General features: G+C 40.3%; 1 protein-coding gene across 21 annotated transcripts in view; it reads left to right on the top strand.

Annotated features, from left to right (window-relative positions):
* Positions 1–22,020, top strand: part of CDK19 (cyclin dependent kinase 19) — a 205,404-nt gene that overhangs the window by 17,850 nt on the left and 165,534 nt on the right. For 2 of the 21 annotated variants that reach the window (XM_063812628.1, XM_054686900.2), the window contains exon 1: positions 12,831–12,901. The exons of 16 other annotated variants lie outside the window; for them this stretch is intronic. The gene's annotated coding sequence lies outside the window, so the exon portion shown is untranslated. Of the gene's footprint in view, positions 1–4,628; positions 4,690–12,809; positions 12,902–22,020 lie in introns of those variants that run through there. 3 more of the 21 variants (XM_063812632.1, XM_063812631.1, XM_054686901.2) reach the window with 3 other exon arrangements.

Genomic DNA, 22,020 nt, shown 5'->3' with positions numbered 1-22,020 from the left:
TCCTGACCTCTGGTGATACACTTGCCTCGGCCTCCTAAAGTGCTGGAATCACAGGCAGGAGCCATCATCCCTGGCCAGGAAGTTTCTTTTTTCAAACTTGTATTTTTCCTCTCCAGAATCTCTTAGGATTTTTTACTTTTTTTGTTTTCCTGATTTTTCTTTAATACAGTTGCCATCTTACATAATGTACTATTAAGTGCCTTCTTAATAGCTTCTAATCTACCCTTCTGTTATACGGGGTGGCATCCTGGGATGGAACTCTTGTTACCACTCATGTTTGTGGAGTACTGTTCTTTAGTACGGTACATCTGACTCATATGGTCAGGCCATATAATTCATGGGTAGTGGTATTAATTTCTATAACTGAATTAATGCACACATCCAAACCATATATATTTCTTTCTTTTTCTTTCTTTCTTTCTTTTTTTTTTTTTGAGACGGAGTCTTGCTCTGTCGCCCAGGCTGGAGTGCAGTGGCACAATCTCGGCTCACTGCAGCCTCCGCCTCCCAGGTTCAAGTGATTCTCCTGCCTCAGCCTCCCGACTAGCTGGGATTACAGGCATGCACTACCACGCCTGGCTAATTTTTGTGTTTTTAGTAGAGATGGGGTTTCACCATGTTGGCCAGCCTGGTCTCGAACTTCTGACCTCAGGTGATCCACCCGTCTTGGCCTCCCAAAGTGTTGGGATTACAGGTGTGCGCCACTGCGCTCTGCCTATATATTTTTCAACTTAGAGTTCATACAAAGTCTGTTTCCTTTCTATAGTAGCTATTGCTTCAGATTGTGGTTTAAAAATCCAAGAAGTGGGAAGAATGTCTTTGTTTGTTTTCATTGCTGCTTTCTTCCTTTTTTCTTTTCTATCTTCCTTCCCTCCATTTTCTTTCTTCCGTTCATTTCCTTCTTTTTTTCTTTCTTAATAAGAGGTTAACAGAAATGGGTTATTAAGGAAATCAAAGTCTAGTAAATGTTCAAAACATGAGATCAGAGTAGTCACAAACTCTTCTTTGTAGTGATGTTAAATTACTGACAAATGTTTTTTGAAAACAGAAAAAGCCTTTTTTTTCTTTTTTTTTTGAGACGAAGTCTCCCTCTGTCGCCTAGGCTGGAGTGCAGTGGCACGATCTCGGTTGACTGCAACCTTTGCCTCCCAGGTTCAAGTGATTCTCCTGCCTCAGCCTCCCGAGTACCTGGGATTACAGGCACCTGCCACCGTGCCTGGCTAATTTTTGTATTTTTAGTAGAGACAGGGTTTCACTATCTTGGCCAGGCTGATCTTGAACTCCTGACCTCATGATCCACCCACCTTGGCCTCCCAAAGTGGTGAGATTACAGGTGTGAGCCACCGTGCCCAGCCAAAAATCCAATTTCTTATTTCAATTTATGTGTATTTTTTTTTTTTTTTTTTTGAGATGGAGTTTTGCTCTGTTGCCTCGGCTGGAGTGCAGTGGCACAATCTTGGCTCACTGCAACCTCTGCCTCCTGGGTTCAAGCAATTCTCGTGCCTCAGTCTCCTGAGTAGCTGGGATTACAGGTGTGTGCCACCACGCCTGGCTAATTTTTTTGTATTTTTCGAAGAGACGGGATTTCACCATGTTGGCCAGGCTGGTCTCGAACTCCTGACCTCAAATGATCATCCACCTTGGCCTCCCAAAGTGCTGGGATTACAGGCGTGAGCCACCGTGCCTGGCCATATATGTATATTTTTTCTCACAGCTGAGGCAAAGATCAATTTATGTGTATTTTATTTTTATTTATTTATTTGAAATGGTCTCACTATATTGCTCAGGTTGGGGTGCAGTGGTACGGTCTCAGCTCACCGCAACCTCTGCCTCCTGGGCTGAAGCCATCTTCTGATTTTAGCCTTCCGAGTAGCTGGAAGGTGCATGCCACCCATGCCCAGCTAATTTTTGTAGTTTTTGTAGAGATGGGGGTGTCACCATGTTGTGTTGGCTGGTCTCAAACTCCTGAGCTCAAACAGTCCACCCACCTCAGCCTCCCAAAGTGCTAGGATTACAAGCATGTGCCACCACTCCCAGCCTGTATTTTTATTTATTTATTTATTTGTTTGTTTGTTTGACGGAATCTCACTCTGTTGCCAGGCTGGAGTGCAGTGGCACAATCTTGGCTCACTGCAGCCTCTGCCTCCTGGTTCTAGTGATTCTCCTCCCTCAGCCTCCCAAGTAGCTGGGACTACAGGCGTGCACCGCCATGCCCAGCTAATTTTTTGTATTTTTAGTAGAGACCGGGTTTCTCCATGTTGGCCAGGATGGTCTCGATCTCTTGACCTCATGATCTGCCTGTCTTGGCCTCCCAAAGTACTGGGATTACAGGCGTGAGCCACCGTGCCCAGCAGTCTGTATTTTATTTTTGAATAATTATGTGTTGTTTGGACATAAGTAGTTACTAAATTACTTTACCTAATTATGTAATAAATGGAATCATTAGGTATTTCCTTTGCCCTAGGGTCCTGTGAACAAATTACTAAGATACTAAGGGTTCTGTGAATGAGTTTAAGATCCTCTAACTGTAGATATGATCAGTGTTTATCTATATTATCAAATTTTTTTTAAGAACTTGATTTTTAGTGGATGTTTATACTCTTATATGAATATGCAATGCTTTACTGAACTCTCTCTGCTTGTTGAACATTTAAGTTTTTCCTAATATTTTGATAATATGTGTAATACTAATAGCTGTTGTTGTGTCTAAATCTTGGTCCTTAATATCTAATTTTTTCCTTAAAATAGCGTCTTATAAGTTAATTTGCTGTGTCAAAGGGTATTAGTTGTTTAAGGCTCTTAGTATTTATAACCTAATTTTTTTCATATATAGTTTTCTCCACTACTACTAACAATATATAAAAAGTGCCCCTCATCTCAACCTCAGTGGCTGTGAATGTTCTTTGTCACAATTTGACAGTTAAAATGGTTTCTGCTTTAGCATGATAGTAATTAGAGCTGTTTCTCTATGATTTTCCTACATCTGAGCTAAAGATCTTACCAGTCTTACAATTTACATCTCTCTTAGCTCCTAGGACCTGTAGTTCATGGTTGAGGTACCACCCCTCTTCCAACCTCACTAGTCTTTACCCATTTTATAGTTGGTAATTATTTTTGACTTACTAAAAAGCAGGAAGTTTATGCTGGGCATGGTGACTCACACTTGTAATCCCAGCACTTTGGGAGGCCAAGGTGTGTGGATTGCTTGAGTCCAGGAGTTCCAGACTAGCCTGTGCAACAAGGGGGAACCCTGTCTCTACAAAAAATACAAAAATTATCCAGGCATGGTGACATGCACCTGTAGTCCCAGCTACTCAGGAGGCTGAGGTGGGAGAAACACCTGAGCCAGGGAAAGTTGAGGCTACAGTGAGCCGTGATCACACCACTGCACTCAAGCTTTGGCGACAGACTGAGACCCTGTCACCAAAACAAAACAAGACAGCAGCAAGTTTTCCTTGGAATATTTTATATTTATCTAATCTTGTCATCCACATTTTTCTACTTTTATGTTAAAGATATGTTCTACAATATAATTTACCAGGAAGTTTTCTAGTCATCTTAATTTCCTACTCTTAATTTTTATTGGAAGAATGGGTGATTTTTTTTTTCACAGATATATGTATTATTCTGAAAAGTAGTGAAGAATAAACAAAGTTTCATGTTGTGTTTTGGTGTAGAAATTGTTAAAAGCATTTTAAAAAATATCAGGCCAGGCGTGGTGGCTCACCCCTGTAATCCCAGCACTTTGGGAGGCTGAGGCGGGTGGATCACGAGGTCAGGAGATCAAGACCATCATGGCTAAGACGGTGAAACCCTGTCTCTACTAAAAATACAAAAAAAATTAGCAGGACGTGGTGGCGGGCGCCTGTAGTCCCAGCTACTCGGGAGGCTGAGGCAGGAGAATCACTTGAACCTGGGAGGCAGAGGTTGCAGTGAGCCAAGATGACGCTACTGCACTCCAGCCTGGTGACAGAGTGAGACGCGTCTCAAAAAAAAAGAAAAAAAAAGTTTCAAACTACTGGAGAGAGGAGAGTGCAAATCTAGCTGTCATTTAACACTGGGAAGAACAGGCCAGGCGCGGTCACTCACAGGTAATCCTAGCAATTTGGGAGGCCGAGGCGGGCGGATCACCTGAGGTCAGGAGTTCGAGACCAACCTGACCAAATATGGTGAAAACCCATCTCCACTAAAAATACAAAAGTTAGCCAGGCGTGGTGGCGGACGCCCTTAGTCCCAGTTACTTGGGAGGCTGAGACAGGAGAATTGCTTGAACCCGGGAGGCAGAGGTTGCAATGAGCTGAGATTGCGCCACTGCACTCCAGCCTGGGTGACAGAGCGAGACTCCATCTTAAAACAAACAAACAAAAAAACTGGGAAGAACACAACTATGCTGTTTATCGTGTGTGGATTTGTCATTCTGGCTTTGTGCAACAGAAAAACCAATATTGTACAAATAAGATGTTTATTTTCCTCTTGTAATGAAAGGTCCAGAGATGGGGCATGCTGGGCTGGTGCAGTTGTGCCAGGATATTAACAAGTATTCACCTCCTTTCCTCTGTCTGTTCAGTGGTTTTTGTACATGTGGTCCCAAATGATTGTTATGCCTCCAGGTATTTCTTTCACATTCTAGGCAGGAAGAAGGGGAAGAGGCAAAGGCTGAAAGGCAAAAGAGACTGTGCCAACCAAATGGTAAGCAAATGCCTTCTATGGATTAGAGGAACACAAGGGAAAACAGGTTGTGAATGGCTCTGGGGAAGCCGGTCAGTAATAGTCTCTGCCACAGTGTGGAACAAAGGGTTCAATGAAAGGTGGGAAAGAAATCTTTGAGTTAATGTTAAGCAGTTAAAACCCACATTCTTAATGATAAGTACAATTTATGAACTATAACTGCCTCCCACACTGTGTAAAGACTTTTCATAATCAACCAAAACACATTTTGTTGACTTTCATGTCCATATAAGTATAAAGACTTAACATTTAGGATAATTTTTTTTAAGCAAAGCCTTATAATGCTGATGTTGTCCTTTTTAGATAAGTGATAGGAAAACACCACAGAGAAATTTGGTATTTATAATAGTGAAGAGAACAGAGTCATATTAGATTTTACCTTTGCTCTAAACCGATTAGCCAAGCCTCCTTGTTTAGTTTACTGTCACAAAGACATTTTCTTTTTCAGCATTTGAATAAACAGTATTTTTTGGGGACTAAATGATTTGAATAATGTTTATTCCCTCTTAACAAACTACTCATATTTTCCGTTCTCGGGGAAGGATTTTTGCTCCTGATTCCTAGTAAATATACATACAAAGGAAAAACAAACTGTGATGTACCAAAATCTTTTGAAAACCTATTTCAAATCTCAGCTAATAAATACTGTCTAGCAGTGGGATTTTGGTAGTTAAATAATCTCTCTGTATCTCAGTTTCCCCATCTGTAAGATCTGTTGGATGACAAAATACTCCTCACTGTTGCGAGGAGTAATTGAGTCAAAATGTATAAAAGTCTCCAGCAAAGCATTAGTTTATTTATTCGCTAAATCTGTATAGAGGGGTTTCAATGATAAATTTCCCTGAAGGTTAAGTTAGTAAATAAAAAGGGTAGATATTGAGTAAAAATTATAGTCAGTTTTTTGAGAGTGAGGATTAATCTGGTTAGATTCAGCAGGAAGATAGAATTTTATCCACATCTGTAATGAATTGTTATAAAAAAGTATTCGCCATGAATGTCCATCCCTCGCCTGTCGCGGCGGGTGGATCACCTGAGGTCAGGAGTTCGAGACCAGCCTGGCAACATGGCAAAACCCCGTCTCTACTAAAAATACCAAAATTAGCCGGGCATGGTGGCACGCGTCTGTAATCCCAGCTACTCGGGAGGCCAAGGCAAGAGAATCGCTTGAACCTGAGAGGCGGAGGTTGCAGTGAGCTGAGATTGCGCCACTGCAGTGAGCCGAGATTGTGCCACTGCACTCCAGCCTGGGTGACAGAGCAAGACAACAACAACAAAAGTTTATTATATTAGGAAAGAAAAATTGGTTTGATGATGGGCTCTTTTACTTTAGCCTTGAAAATAAAGAAAAAAGGTAAAGGAGAAGACCTTATCTTTTCTCAAATTAAATTAAAAAAATAAATAAAGGGCCAGGCACGGTGGCTCACGCCTGTAATCTCAGCTCTTTGGGAGGCCGAGGTGGGTGGATCACAAGGTCAAGAGATCGAGACCATCCTGGCCAACATGGTGAAACCCTGTCTCTACTAAACATACAAAAATTAGCTGGACATAGTGGCACGTGCCTATAGTCCCAGCTACTTGGGAGGGTGAGTCAGGAGAATTGCTTGAACCCGGGAGGCAGAGGTTGCAGTGAGCTGAGATCATGCCACTGCACTCCAGCCTGGCAACAGAGTGGGACTCCGTCTCAAAAAAAAAAAAAGTTTAAGAAAAAATTAGAAAACATGCTGGGTGGCTGGGCTTGGTGGCTTATGCCTGTAATCCCAGCACTTTGGGAGGTTGAGGTGGGAGGATTGCTTGAGGCCAGGAGTTCAAGATCAGCCTAGACAACATAGCGAGACCCTATCTCTAAAAATAATAATAGTAATTATTATTATTTAAAAAACCAAGCTGGGCACAGTGTGTGTGCCTGCAGTCTCAGCTACTCAGAAGGCTGAGGCAGGAGGATCGCTTGAACCCAGGAGTTTGAATTCAGCCTGGGCGACATAGTGAGACCTTGTCTCTATAAAAAAAAGAAAAATTAGGAAACAAAGATAAGCAAAAAGAAGTAAAGTTATTCATAGATAACCATTATGAATGGTGTGGTATGTTTTTCTACACTTCTTTCTCAGGAAATACCTACTTTTCTCCAAAATGCGATCATATTCTACATACTTTTTAGTAGCCTGTATTTTACATTTTACAATATATAATGAATATTTTTCCATTTTACTAAACCTTCTTTTCCAATAGTTGTGTTCTGTCCTTTTTTCCTAAAGAAAATCTATACCATTTACATCTACAACCCTTCCATCAATAATATCTTTAATTATATGCAGTTATTCTTGTGAGTATGGGTAAAAATCTGCTTTCTGACCTTCTTTCCTCCCAAAATCACTGTTCTACATTTTTCTTTTCTTTTACTTTTAAAATTTGATTCTATTTTTCTTTTTTTCCATGACAGATCAGAACCAGTGTTCTACATTTTGTTTAATTAATTAAATTTTTTTTTTTTTTGAGACGGAGTCTCACTCTGTCGTCCAGGCTGGAGTGCAGTGGCGCGATCTCGGCTCACTGCAACCTCCGCCTCCCGGGTTCATGCTATTCTCCTGCCTCAGCCTCCCAAGAAGCTGGGACTACAGGTGCCTGCCACCATGCCCGGCTAATTTTTTGTATTTTTAGTAGAGATGGGGTTACACCATGTTAGCCAGGTTGGTCTTGAACTCCTGACCTCGTGATCCACCTACTTCAGCCTCCCAAAGTGCTGGGATTACAGGCGTGAGCCACCGCACCCGGCCCTTGTTCTACATTTTTAATAACTATAGTCTGTATACGTGTACCTTTATTTGTTTAACCAGTTACTCTGTTGATTGATGCTTATTTATAACTTTTTATTATTATAAATAGCACTGTGATCAACAGATGCCCAGTTAAAACTTTGTTTTTCTGAAAGAGAGAACTTTCTAAAGTAGAAATATGTAGAGGGATAGGAAAGAGTATGTAAATCAAAATGTACTTTAATTTGTCATGATAATTACTATAAAATTTCAAAGTGAATCTGTGGATCAATTTCTTATTACTATATTGGTTTACATAAAGTAGGAGTTTTAATAACCTATATAATTTATTTTTTATTTTTTATTTTATTTTATTATTTTTTGAGACAGAGTCTTGCTCTGTCACCCAGGCTAGAGCGTAGTGGTGTGATCCTGGCTCACTGCAACCTCTGCCTCCCAGTTTCAAGTGTTTCTCATGCTTCAGCCTCCCCAGTAGCTGGGATTACAGGCACCTGCCACCACGCTGGGCTAATTTTTCTATTTTTAGTAGAGACGGGTTTTCTCCATGTTGGCCAGGCTGGTCTTGAATCCAGACCTCAAGTGATTTACCTGCCTCCGCCTCCCAAAGTGCTGGGATTACAGGCGTGAGCCACCATGCCCAGCCTAAGAACCTATATAATAAAAAACTTAAAAATCTCCTCTTGGATGTACTTACGGGTAGCAGTATAAATACAACATAAGCGTTTAGAGCTATGTGGAATCTTATCTGGTTCAAATTGCTTGCCTCAGAAGAAGTCCAGAAATATACAATGCCTTCCTTAATATCACATAATATGTTTCAGCATCTGATATATTGGTGCTGAGTACATGAATAGCTATATATTGGTTTTTCTAACTCCTACCCCAACGTTTAAGTCTGTAACAGGATTTATAAAGATAATGAGAACTACAGTTGCTCTTTGAACAAAATTTGAACTGTGCAGGTCCACTTATACCTGAACTTTTTCTGATAAGTATGTAGAAACATTTTTTGGAGATTTGCAACAATTGGAATAAATTGGTAAATGAATTGCATTGCTTAGAAATATGGAAAAAATTAAGAAAAAATTAGGTGTGTCATAAATGTATAAAATGTATGTAGATACTAGTCTATTTTATCATTTACTACCATAAAATAGACACAAATCTATTATAAAAAGTTAAAATTTGGCCAGGCATGGTGACTCATTCCTGCAATCCCAGCACTTTGGGAGGCCAAGCTGGAAGAATTCCTTAAGCTGAGGAGTTTGAGACCAGCCTGAGCAACATGGTTAGACCCTGTCTAAAAATAAAGTTAAAATTTGGCTGGCATGGTGGCTCACGCCTGTAATCCCAGCACTTTGGGAGGCCGAGGCGGATTAATCACAAGGTGAAGAGATTGAGACCATCCTGGCCAACATGCTGAAACCCCGTCTCTACTAAAAATACAAAAATTAGCTGGGCATGGTGGCGCATGCCTGTAGTCCCAGCTATTTGGGAGGCTGAGGCAGGAGAATCTCTTGAACCCAGGAGGTGGAGGTTGCAGTGAGCCAAGATTGTGCCACTGCACTCCAGCCTGGTGACAGGGCAAGACTCCACTTAAAAAAAAAAAGTTAAAATTTATCAAAACTTAGGCACACAAACACTTAAAGACCACACATGATGCCATTTGCAGTCCAGAGAAATGTAAACAAATGTAAAGGTATAGTACTGAATCATAACTACATAAAATTCACTGTTGTACATACTGTACTACTTAATATAATAATTTCATAGCCAATTCTTCTTGCTATTGCTGTGAGCTCAAGTGTTGCAGATATATGCTTAAAATGCTATGTGATGCTAATCATCTCCACATAAGCAGTTTGTCTCTCTGGTAAGTTGGATGTAGCAGTAAAAAGTGATCACTTGTGGTTCTTGTGTATTTTTCATCATGTTAAGTGGAATACTGTAAAGTTTGAATAACACCATGGCACCCATATGGAGTGCCACTAATCATGCTAGAAGTGCTCCCAAGAAGCAGAGAGAAGTCATGACATTAGAAAAAAAAGTTCAGTTCCTTGATATGTACTGTAGATTGAAGTCTGCAGCTGCAGTTGCTCACCATTTCAAGACAAATGAATATAGCATAAGGATCATAAAAAAAAAGAAAAAGAAATTTGTGAAGCCATTTCTCCAGCTATGCCAACAGGTGTAAAAACCTTGCACTTTTTGCTAAATAACTTTCTATCTTGTATTGAAAAGATACAGCTTCTCTGTGGGTGCAGGATTGCTATAAGAGAGGCATACCTATAGATTCTAATGTGATTTGAGAAAAAAAGAATTCATATGACACCTTATAGCAAAAGAAAGGTGAAGGATCTAAAGCTGGAGAATTTTATGGCAGCCAAGGATGGTTTGATAATTTTGGAAAGAGATGGCTTTAAAATTGTCAGGATAGGCTGGATGTGGTGGCTCATGCCTAGAATCCCAGCACTTAGGGAACCTGAGGCAGGAGGATCTCTTGAGACCAGGAGTTTGAGACCAGCCTAGGCAACATAATGAGACCCTGTCTCTTAAAAAAAAAACTAGCCAGGCATGGTGATGCAAACCTGTAGTCCTAGATATTTGAGAAGCTGAGGCAGGAGGGTCACTTGATCCCAGGAGTTTGAGGTTATAGTGAGCTATAATCTTGCACCACTTCACTCCAGCCTGGGCAGCAGATCAAGAGCCTGTCTCAAAAACAAACAACAACAACAAAAAAACAAAAAACAGGCCGGGTGTGGTGGCTCACACCTGTAATCCCAGCAATTTGGGAGGCCGAGGTGGGCAGATCACGTGAGGTCAGGAGTTCAAGACCAGCCTGAGTAACATGATGAAACCCTGTCTCTACTAAAAATACAAAAATTAGCCAGGTATGGTGGCGCACGACTGTAATCCCAGCTCCTCAGGAGGCTGAGACAGGAGAATCATTTGAACCTAGGAGGCAGAAGTTGCAGTGAGCCGAAATCACGCCACTGCACTCCAGCCTGGGCAACAGAGCGAGACTACATCTCAAAACGAAACAAACAAACAAAAAAACTGCAAAACCCAGTCAAGATAACAGTAAATGCAGCAGATAAGTTCCCAGATGCCAATAAGGAAATCACTGAATTATGGAAGCTCAAAACAATAAATTCCTGCCAGGTGTCATGGCTTACGCCTATAAATCCCAGCACTTTGGCAGGCCAAGGCAGGAGGATCACTTGAGCCCAGGAGTTTGAGACCAGCTTGGGCAACATAGTCAGACCCTGTTGCTACAAAAAAATAAAATAAAATAAAATAAAATATGGTGGCACGTTACCTAGAGTCTCAGCTACTTGTGAGGCTGACGTTGGAGAATCCCTTAAGCCCAGGAGGTAGAGGCTACAGTGAGCTGTGATTGTTCCACTGCACTCCAGCCTGGGTGACAGAGTGAGACCTTGTTCCCCTCTCCAAAACAAACAAACAAACAAACAAACAAAAAAACATTGAGGAGAAAGGATATCTGCCTGAATAGGTCTTTGTGTGTTTGTTTGTTTGTTTTAGACAGAGCCTTGCTCTGTCACCCAAGCTGGAATGCAGTGGCACAATCTCCACTCACTGCAAACTCTGCCTCCCAGGTTCAAACGATTCTCCTGCCTCAGCCTCCCAAGTAGCTGGGATTACAAACATGCACCACCATGCCCAGCTGATTTTTATATTTTTAGTAGAGACAGGGTTTCACCATGTTGGCCAAGGCTGGTCTCGAACTCCTGACTTCAAGTGATCCGCCCGTCTGGACCTCCCAAAGTGCTGGGGATTACAGGTGTGAGCCACCGCGCCTGACCCTGAATAGGTTTTTAATGTGGACAAAAGGGCCTTATTCTGGAAAAAATGCCACAAGGAACATTAATTAGTAATGAAGCAAGCCCCAGGATTTAAGGCAAGAAGGGATAGAAGGATAGAATTTTACCATTGTGTGCAAATGCAGTTTGGGTTTATGATTAGGACTGCCCTTATCTATAAAGCTGCTAACCCCTGAGCCTTGGAAGGAAAAGATAAACACCAGCTGCCAGTCTTTTCATTTTACAAAAGAAAGTCTGGACAATGAGAACCCTTTTTCTTGATTGGTTCCATCAATGCTTTGTTCCCTAAGGAAGTACCTTGCCAATAAGGGACTGCCTTTCAAAGTTCTTTTGGTATTAGACAATGCCGTGATCCCCCATAGCCCAATGAGTTCAACACTAAAGGTGTTGAAGTGATCTATTTGCCCCCAAACACATTTCTAATTTAGCCTGTAGATCAGTGGGTCATAAGACCTTTAAGGCTCATTACACGCGGTACCCTATGGAAATGATTGTCTACATTATGAAAGGGAAACCCAATAGGGAGAACATCATGAAAGTCTAGAAGGATTGCACCATTTAAGATGCTGTTGTTACAGCCACAGAAGCCATCAAGCTCAAAACAATACATTCCTGCTGGAGAAAACAGTGCCCAGATGTTGTGCATGACTTCACAGGGTTTATGACAGAGCCAGTTAAGGAAATCATGAAGGAAATTGGGGGTATGGAAAAAAAGATGGAGTGAAGGGTTTTAAAATACAGATCCGAGAGAATTAAAGACCTAATAGATGGCACACCAGAGGAATTAATAAATGACTTGATGGAGATGAGTGCTTCCGAACCAGTATCAGATGATGAGGAAAAAGACACACAAGAAGCAGTATCAGGAAACAAATTGATGTTAGACAAGCTGGCAAAATGGTTCTGATTATTTAGGCTGCTTTGGACTTCTTTTACAACATCTCCTCTTCTATGATACAGACACTGAAACTAAAGCAGACGGAAGAAGGAATGGTACCATACCAAAACATTGCTAGAGAAATGAAAAAGCAAAAAAGTCAGGCAGAAATTATGATGTATTTCTTTTTATTTTCCTTTCTTTTTTTTTTTTTTTTTTTGAGATGGAGTTTCGCTCTTGTTGCCCAGGGTGGGGTGCAATGGCTTCATCTCGACTCACGACAATCTCTGCCTCCCCGGTTCAAGCGATTCTTCTGCCTCAGGCTCCCGAGTAGTTGGGATTACAGGCATGTGCCAGCACGCCTGGCTGATTTTGTATTTTTAGTAGAGACGAGTTTTCTCTATGTTGGTCAGGCTGGTCGCCAACTCCCAAACTCAGGCGATCTGCCTGCCTTGGCCTCCCAAAGTACTGGGATTACAGGTGTGAGCCACCGCGCCCGGCCTATGATGTATTTCTATAAAGTTACACTAAGTGTGCCTGCCTCTTCTGTCTCCCCTTCTACCTCCTCCGCCTCTGCCATCCTTGAGACAGCAAGACCAATTCCCCTCTTTCTTCTCAGCCGACTCAATGTGAAGACAATGAGGATGAAGAACTTTATGATGATCCACTTCTACTAATGAATAGTAAATATATTTTGTCTTTCTTATGGTTTCCTTAGCATTTTCTTTTCTGTAGCTTACTTTATTGTAAGAATACAGTATATAATAAAAATAACATACAAAATATATGTTAATTGACTATGTTATCAGTGAGGTTTCCAGTCAACAGTAGGCTATGAGTAGTTAAGTTTGTGGGAGTCAGAAGTTGCATGTGGGTTTTTGACTGTATGTGGGGTAAGCGCCACTAAGCCCTGTGTTGTTCAAGGATCAACTGTTTGCCTGTGGAGCAAGCAGTGATCTCTAATGAAGGGAGACTGATGAAGGCAAATTGGTTATCAAAAATTGTCAGAATGTACTTTTCTATAAACATTCTAGGATATTGACTGATTGATGAATTAGTGCATTTTCCATAAATGTTTGTTTAGGGCCTTCTAGCCAGGGGCTTTTTTTTTTTTGACAATTCAGTGGTTTTTAGCATATGCACAGGATTGTATAATTGTCACCATTATCTAATTTTAGAACATTTCATCACCACAAACACTCTGTACACATTAGCAGTCACTCCTCATTTCCCTGGTATCCTCTAATCAACTTTTTGTGGCTTGTCTATGGATTTGTTTATTCTGGACATTACGTAAAAATGAAATCATACTATATATGTTATTGTGTGTCTTGCTGCTTTTACTCAGCATAATCAAAGTTCATCCATATTGTAGCATGTATGGGTATATCATTCTTTCAGATGACTGTGTGGATATATCACGTTGTATTTATCCATTCATCAACTGATGAACATTTGATTGTTTCCACTTTTAGGCTATTATGATTAATGCTGGTATGAATATTTTTGTAGAAGTTTTTGTTGGGCCATATGTTTTCAGTTCTCTTGGGTATATATCTAGGAGTGGAATTGCAGCATAATATGTTAGCTGTTGATGTTTAACCTTTGGAAGAACTACCAGCCTCTTTCCCAAAGCAACTGTACCATTTCACATTTCCACCTGAAATGTATGAGGGTTTCAGTTCTCTACATCCTTGTCAGCATATGGTATTGTCTATCTTTCTGATTTTAGTCATCCTTGTGGGTGTGAGGTGGTAGCTTACTGTGGTTTTGATTTGCAGTTCCCTAATAACTTATGATGTTGAGCATTTTTTCATGTGCTTAGTGACCATTGCATATATTCTTTGGAGAAATACCTATTCAAATTCTTTGCTCATTTTAAAATTGGGTTGTATTTTTATTGTTGTAAGAGTTCTTTTTATATTCTTAACACTGTGCTTTTATGTGATGTATAATTTGCAAATATTTCTTGTTTTTTTTGAGTTGCCTTTTCACTTTCTTTTTTTCCTTTCCTTTTTTTTTTTTTTTTTGAGACGAAGTCTTGCTCTGTCACTCAAGCTGGAAGGCAGTGGTGTGATCTTGGTTCGCTGCAGCCTCTGCCTCCCCAGCTCAAGCAATTCTTCTGCCTCAGCCTCCCGAGTAGCCGATATTACAGGAGTGCACCATCATGCTGGCTAATTTTTGTATTTTTAGTAGAGATGGGGTTTCACCATGTTGGCCAGGCTGGTCTCGAACTCCTGACCTCAGGTGATCCACCTGCTTCGGCCTCCCAAAATGCTGGGATAACAGGCGTGAGCCACCGTGCCCAGCCTGCCTTTTCAATTTCTTGATGATTCACTTCTTTGGTTTTGTGATTCACTTTGAATCACAAAAGTTTTTAATTTTGATGAAGTCCAATCCATCTCTTTTTTTTCTTTTGTTGCTTGTGCTAAGAAACCACTGCTTGATCCAAGGTTGCAAAGATTTACTCCTTTGTTTTCTTCTTAGAGTTTTGTGGTTTAAGCTCTTATATTTAGGTCTGGAAGTGCTTTTTTTTTTTTTTTTTTTTTGAGACAGAATCTCGCTCTGTCACCCAGGCTGGAGAGCAATGGTGTGATCTCGGCTCACGGAAACCTCCACCTCCTGGGTTCATGCGATTCTCCTGCCTCAGCCTTTGGAGAAGCTGGGATTACAGGTGTGTGCCACCACGCTCAGCTAACTTTTGTATTTTTAGTAGAGATGGAGTTTCATCATGTTGGCCAGGCTGGTCTCAAACTCCTGACCTCTAGTGATCTGCCTGCCTTGGCTTCCCAAAGTGCTGAAATTATAGGTGTGAGCCACAGCACCCAGCTCAGATATTCTTAGTGTTTTCAAATTTAACTTTGTTGTGCTTTTACTTGATGTGGAAATTTGCAACACTTGAAGTAAAGCTATTACACTCCGAAAAGTTGTGCAGCAAATTTAACGAGGGTCCTTGCCCTATATTTGTCTGCTGTTCCTGCCCCTACCCAAAGTTAGTACTCTGCATTGTGCTGCCTCCTCCCATGTCATCTCTCAGGCTATGGATGCAAAGTGTCATTTTATTTTATCCTTTTAAAAACATCAGTTACCCTGACCAGAAGGAAAGCATTTAGTATGTTGGTATAATGGTGGTACTGTAGGCCGCAGACTGTAGGAATAGTGTGCTGCAGGTGAGCAAGTGAAACTTCATTCTTAGATTAATAATTTATGATAGCTATTAGTGGGAGATAGATTGCTTATATGGAACAGACTCAAGATTATTGTTTAGTCTATGCAGAGGAAGCAAAATGTATAAAATTGTGGAGGAAAGAACAACAGCAAGTCATTCAGGATGTCTAGAGCAAATACTCAGGATGGAGGTTGGAGATGCGTTTGAGAGAGAGGGAGAGCATGATAATGTGTGCCAGGCTATAGAATTTGGTGTTTAACCTGATGGAGAAAGGGAGTAATAGATTCCAAGTGGAATAAATTATTTTTGTTCCCAAAATGGAAATAGTGATTTTTTTTTTCTGATTGTAAAGGGAATACATGTTTGTCATAACATGCAAACAAGTAATAAAAAAATAGGCAGTGAAAAGTCCCTGTAATCCCATTCACTAGAGATAACCACTGCTTAACAGTTTGCTGTATAGTTTTACAGAGGAGAATTTTGTGATCAGTTTTGCAGCAGTGTGGTTGGTGGAAAGGACAAAAGTTGGATGACATTGGAAGTAGATGGCTGTTAGGTCCAAATAGGAATGACGAGGACCTGTTTCTTAGTGGTAGCTGTGGGGGTAGAAAAGGTGCAGAACTGGGGAAAAGTCCAAGGGATTTATTTAGGAGCTAGGATTCAGTGATCAGTTTGGCAACTGAGTGAAGGACTGATAAGTGGCCAGGATGAGAGTTGATTGGATTTCCCAGAACCTGGGACCAAACTGTGACATCATTTGAGCAGGCATAAAAGGGACAAATAGCAGTTGTTGCCAGCAGCATAATTTCAGAGTGGAAAGTCTGTCCTTTTGTTCTTATTTTCCTCCTGTGTTTCTGGGTTTATTTAGAAGGGGAGGGTACAAGTAAGAATTCAATTTTGTTTGGACAGATAAAAGCTATTATATCATGCCCTTATCTCTAATTGTTTCTTTTATTAGTTGAGTATAGCAGGTTTCTTTGAGAAATTCCTTCTGTTTTGGTGTGTAATTATAGCATGAGCTTTTAAACTTCACAAAGTTTATCTTGGAATCTTTACAATTTTATTCTGGGGAATTGGGATTGCGGTGGGGCGAGGGAGCCACTTTGGCAAGTTACTGACAGAGATTCTGTGACTCTAAAGTAAGAGCTGATTGTATCTCTGAATAGGTTTTTTTTTTTTTTTTTTTTTTTTCATTTGAGACAGGGTCTCACGTTGTCACCTAAGCAGCGACATGATCTTGGCTCACCGCAGCTTCCACCTCCTGAGCTCAAGCAATCCTCCCACCTCAGCCTCCTGAGTAGGTGGGACTACCAGGATGTGGCAACACGCCTGGCTAATTTTTGTATTTTTTTGTAGAGATGGGGTTTCACAATGTTGCCCAGACTCATCTTGAACTCCTGAGCTCATGCCATCTGCCTGTGTTGGCCTCCCAAAGTGCTAGGATTAGAGGTGTGAGCCACTGCACCCAGCCCGAATCGGGTCTTGCTTTCACCAAGTTCTGCTGTGTTTCTTATTACTGGGAACAGGCAGCTGTCTGATATAGTTTGGATATTTGTCCCCTCCAAATCTCAGGTTGGAAATTGATCTCCGGTGTTGGAGGTGGGGCCAACTGGGAAGTGTTTGGGTCATGGGGGCAGATCCCTTATGACTGGCTTGGTGCTGTCCTAGGTAATGAGCGAATTCTTGCTCTATCGGTTCCCAGGGAGATCTGGTTGTTCAAAAAGAATCTGGGATATCCCTCCTCTCTTTCTTGCTCCTTCTGTTGCCATGTGACACACTGGCTCCCCTTCCCCTTGTGCCGTGATTGAAAGCTTCCTGAGGCCCTCATCGGAAGCAGATGCTGGTGCCATGTTTCTTATATGGCCTGCAGAACCATGAGCCAAATAAAATTCTTTTCTTTATAAATTAGCCAGTTTGAGGTATTCCTTTATAGCAACGCAAAATGGACTAATACACTAATATCTCACACATTTTCTGTCCTTACAACTTTTTGGATGGTTAATCAAGATAATGTGCATAAAGAACTACATAATGCTATCTAGTAGGCACTAAAAGACACTGGCTTCTTCTATCTTACCTAAGAACAAACTTGAGATTATAAAAAAATGAAAAGTTAAAATCTCTTTCTTGCAAGTTTCATTTTTCCTTTAAAAAATTTTAAAAGTATATCTAAATGCCACCTCCTGTCTGCTTTCTCATCTCTGGAAGATGGGAAATCTTCCAGAGATGAGAAATGTCCATGATACTCCTCCTTTGCACTCATAGTACCTTGGAACATTCTTCTTTCAAGCAGCTCATCATTCAGTATTTTAATTGTGCAGTACAATGCCTGGCACATAATTGATCCTCAATAAATATTTGTTGTAGAGATGTCTTGAAATGAGATAAAATGTTCTCCATTGCCTTCTCTTGAACAGCTGAACAACCGTACTGAAAAAAATAGGTTTGTTTATCCACTCAGAAGCTTGGTTTGTTTTGGAAGAAAAATGGTATTTTGTTAGGAAGTTTAAGTATTACCGTCTTAAAATAAATTTAAATAAAAAAAAATTCTGATGTCTTCTGATATATACCTTGATAGAAGATTTTATTTGTGTTGTGATTTGAAATGAAGGCAACAGTGTGACTATTTTTTTTTTTTTTTTTTTTGAGACAGAGTGTCACTCTGTCACCAGGCTGGAGTGCAGTGGTGCGATCTTGGCTCACTGCAACCTCTGCCTCCCAGGTTCAAGTGATTCTTCTGCCTCAGTCTCCCGAGCAGCTAGGATTACAGGTGCATGCCACCACACCCGGCTAATTTTTGTATTTTTTTTTTTTTTTTGAGATGTAGTCTCACTCCGTCGCCCAGGCTGGAGTGCAGTGGCGCCATCTCTGTTCACTGCAACCTCCATCTCCTGGGTTCAAGTGATTCTCCAGTCTCAGCTTCCCGAGTAGCTGGGATTACAGACATGTGCCACCACACCCAGCTAATTTTTATATTTTTAGTAGAGACGGGGTTTTGCCATGTTGGCCAGGATGGTCTCGATCTCTTGACCTTGTGATCTGCCTGCCTCGGCCTCCTGAAGTGCTGGGATTACAGGTGTGAGCCATCGCGCCTGGCCTAATTTTTGTATTTTTGTAGAGACAGGGTTTCACCATGTTGGCCAGGCTGGTCTCAAACTCCTGACCTCAAGTAATCCGCCCACCTCAGCCTCTCAAATTGCTGGGATTACAGGTGTGAGCCACAGCGCCCAGCCTCCTTTAAGTGCTTGAGAATATGAGATTTTAAAAAATTTATTTATTTATTGTAGAGATGGGGGTCTTACTATTTTGCCCAGGCTGGCCTCAAACTCCTGAGTTCAAGTGATCCTCTTGCCTCAGCCTTCCAAAGTGCTGGGATTACAGGCGTGAGGCACCGTGCCCAGCCAAGGTCTTTGAAGTACTTAAGAATGACTGTTTCTCTGAACTTCATTTATTCATCTAACATTTATTGAGTTCTTCTTTATGCCCTAGTCTAGACCTTGTGCTAAGGGCTATGGAAAGTCAAAGAGTTACAAATGGTTTCCTATCCTCAAGGCCTTTCACTTTAATGACAGAGGAAGACCAAAACATCTCCACATTACATTATAGTTTCATAGGTAAGGTAAGCACAAAGGAACATTGTCCATTCATATTTGGTACACGAGTTTGTTGTTTATGCCTGTGTATAGGGTGAGTGCAGCAGGAAAGCTTTTTGGAGGAGCTGAGACTTGAAGGATACATGGAGAAAAACTGGGGAAAGGCATTTATTCCCAGCAAAGTGTATATACCTGTGCAAAGGCAGGGTGGTATTAGAAGTCTATAATTGGTTCTTTATGGCTGGAGGTAAGGCTGCAGATACAAGCAGAGGTCAAAGGAATCATGAAAGATAAGGAATCATGTGCCAAGATAAGGATTTTGACGATTCTGATTTGTATTTTAGAAAGATCACTGATACAGCAGTGTAAAGGTGGGTATATTAGATTTAGGTTCACCTACAATACAAAACAGGTGGTCTCAACAAAATAGAGGTATATTTCTCACACTGAAGTCCAGTTTTGGCATGATGACTGTAGGATCATCAAAGACCTGAGTTCCTTCTGTCTGCTTGACTGTCCCTTGGCACAGCTTCCATTACCCTTATTGTCCAGAATGACTGCTGGAGTGCCATCCACCATATTTGAACTACAGACACACTTCTAGCTAAGTTCCCTTTAAGTAGCTATCTTGGAAGGGTCTCATCCAGTGACTTCCACTTCTAGCTTATTGACCAGTCGTAGCAGCGAGGAAGGCTGGGAAATGTACACTTTCACCTGGATACATGCCACCCAGAATAAAACCATGGTCTGTTCCTAAGGAAGAAAGGGAGAATGGGTGTATACTAGGCAGCCAGTAGTGTTGCCACAAAGAGGATGGATAATGGAGGTAGGGAGAACAATTTAGTACAATTTACCCAAGTAGTAATACGTGTGATTGCTTACACAAGACTGGTTTGGTTAATAATGCAAGAATTGAAACTCTGTAGTAACTCTGAGTAAAAGCCATTCTGCTGGGAAACCTAGAGGACTCCAGTGGTTATTTTGATAACATAACTGTTTTAGTGGGGCAAAAATTGTACTTTAATTATTTTAACCTTTGAATTAAAAGACTTCCAATTAAACTTTTGGTAAAATTAAATCAGTACTAAAGAGAATTAATGTTTTTAAGAAAGACATTGATAGGAATTCCTTTTTAAAAAAAGTGTATAGTATGATTTTTAAAAACTATATGACAATATACATTAAACGGGTTTACAGTGGTTTTTTGGGAGATGAAATAATTTTATTTTTCTTTTTTGCAATTCCTTTTTAGATTTTCTATACTTAGCACATGTTACTTTTTTAAAAATTGTGATAAAATAAACATAACAAGAAATTTACCATCTTAACTATTTTTAGGTATACAGTTCAGTGGCATTGAGTACATTCATACTGTTGTGCTACCATCACCACCATCCATCCACAGACCTCTTTCATCTTACAAATCTGAAACTCTGGACCTATTAAAGAATAAGTGCCCATTCTCCCCTTCCGCCAGCACATGGCAACCACATTCTGCTTTCTGTCTCTATGAATTTGACTACTGTACCTACCTGATGTACATGGGATCTATAGTGTTTGTCCTTTTGTGAGGGCTTATTTGACCTAGCATAATGCCTTCAAGCTTGTTGTAGCATGTGTCAGAATTTCCCTCCTTTTTATGGCTAATATTCTGTTACATGTATATGCTACCAATTGTTTGTCCACTCATCCATTAAGGGAAGCTTGGATTGCTTCCACATTTTGACTACTGTGAATAATGGTGCTACAAACATGGGTATAGAAGTATCTCCTAGAGTCCCTGCTTTTCGTTCTTTTGACTCCATACCCAGAACTGCTGGATCATATGGTAATTCTCTGTTTAATTTTTTTGATGAACCGCTATACTATTTTCCATAGCAACTGCACAATTTTATGCTCCTGCCAACAGTACACAAGGATTCCAGTTTTTCTACGTCCTCACCAACCCTTCTTATTTTATTTTATTTTTTAGTTTTTCCTTTTTTAGTTTTTTGATAGTAGCCATCATAAGGTATGAGGTCGTATCTTATTGTATTGAGATTTTAAAGTTTACAAAATGTTTGAGTGAGTTATGTAACCAAATGACAGCAAGTTTAAAAAACTGAAATACTTAGTCTTGCTACTCTTACACCAATATTATTTGTTATTTGGATATATTGATTTTAAATTTTAAGGCCTTTTGTTTTGAAAAAGTTCTAATTCTTTTAGTTTCATATCACATTTCTCATTTTGTTACATATTTTATACAACATCATTTTAATTGGAATTTTCTGAGAAAATGTTGCATATGCTGAGGAATATATAGCATGATTGAATACTTGAGAACACATATAATTGTTTGGCTTCTTACATATAGATAGATGCCGGTTTGTATGATTTTAATTTCATAGGCTGGATGATGTGGTGACGAAGAACATGTTTCTGGGAGTGGTCTGGGTTTAACTTGCCACTTCTGGCTGCTTGCTTTTGGGCAAGTTTCTTAAATTCCCTGTGTCTCATTTCTTCATCTTTAAAGTATAATAGTACCTATCTCAGAGTTGTGAAGACCGAATGAGTTAGTGCTTGTACAACTCTTAGAACTGTGCCTGGCACATCAAACATTCTATGTAAGGCTTTGCTGCTATTATTGTTTTAATGGATGGGAATTTATCTCTTTGGTTTTCAGGATTATATGTAATATTCAAGTAGTCAATGTGTTTCAACATAGTATGTCAAATGCACTTAACTTAGAATGTCACAAGCACTGCTTTAGAGGAGGGTGCAGTCTAGAAGGCTGTTTGGGAATTAAGAGAAGATACAGCTGAGGCTGGGCATATTGCTAAATTAGTAATTTGATATAATCATCTCTTGGGGACTGTGCTCTTCTGGCTGCCATTTAGCTTTCACAACTAACTATTCTAGGCTCTTTTGGCCAGCTCAAACTTTTGATTGCTTCTTCAGGCTTCCTTACACAGCTCCCCAGATTATTTGGCTGGGCAAAGAATATTTTTCTGTGGTTCTTTTTTTTTTTTTTTTTTTTTGAGACAGAGTTTCAGTCTTG

The sequence above is a fragment of the Pan troglodytes genome, chromosome 5, assembly GCF_028858775.2.
Source record: "Pan troglodytes isolate AG18354 chromosome 5, NHGRI_mPanTro3-v2.0_pri, whole genome shotgun sequence".
NCBI classification, from domain to species: domain Eukaryota; kingdom Metazoa; phylum Chordata; class Mammalia; order Primates; family Hominidae; genus Pan; species Pan troglodytes.
This window is presented reverse-complemented; position numbering and strand designations above follow the sequence as displayed.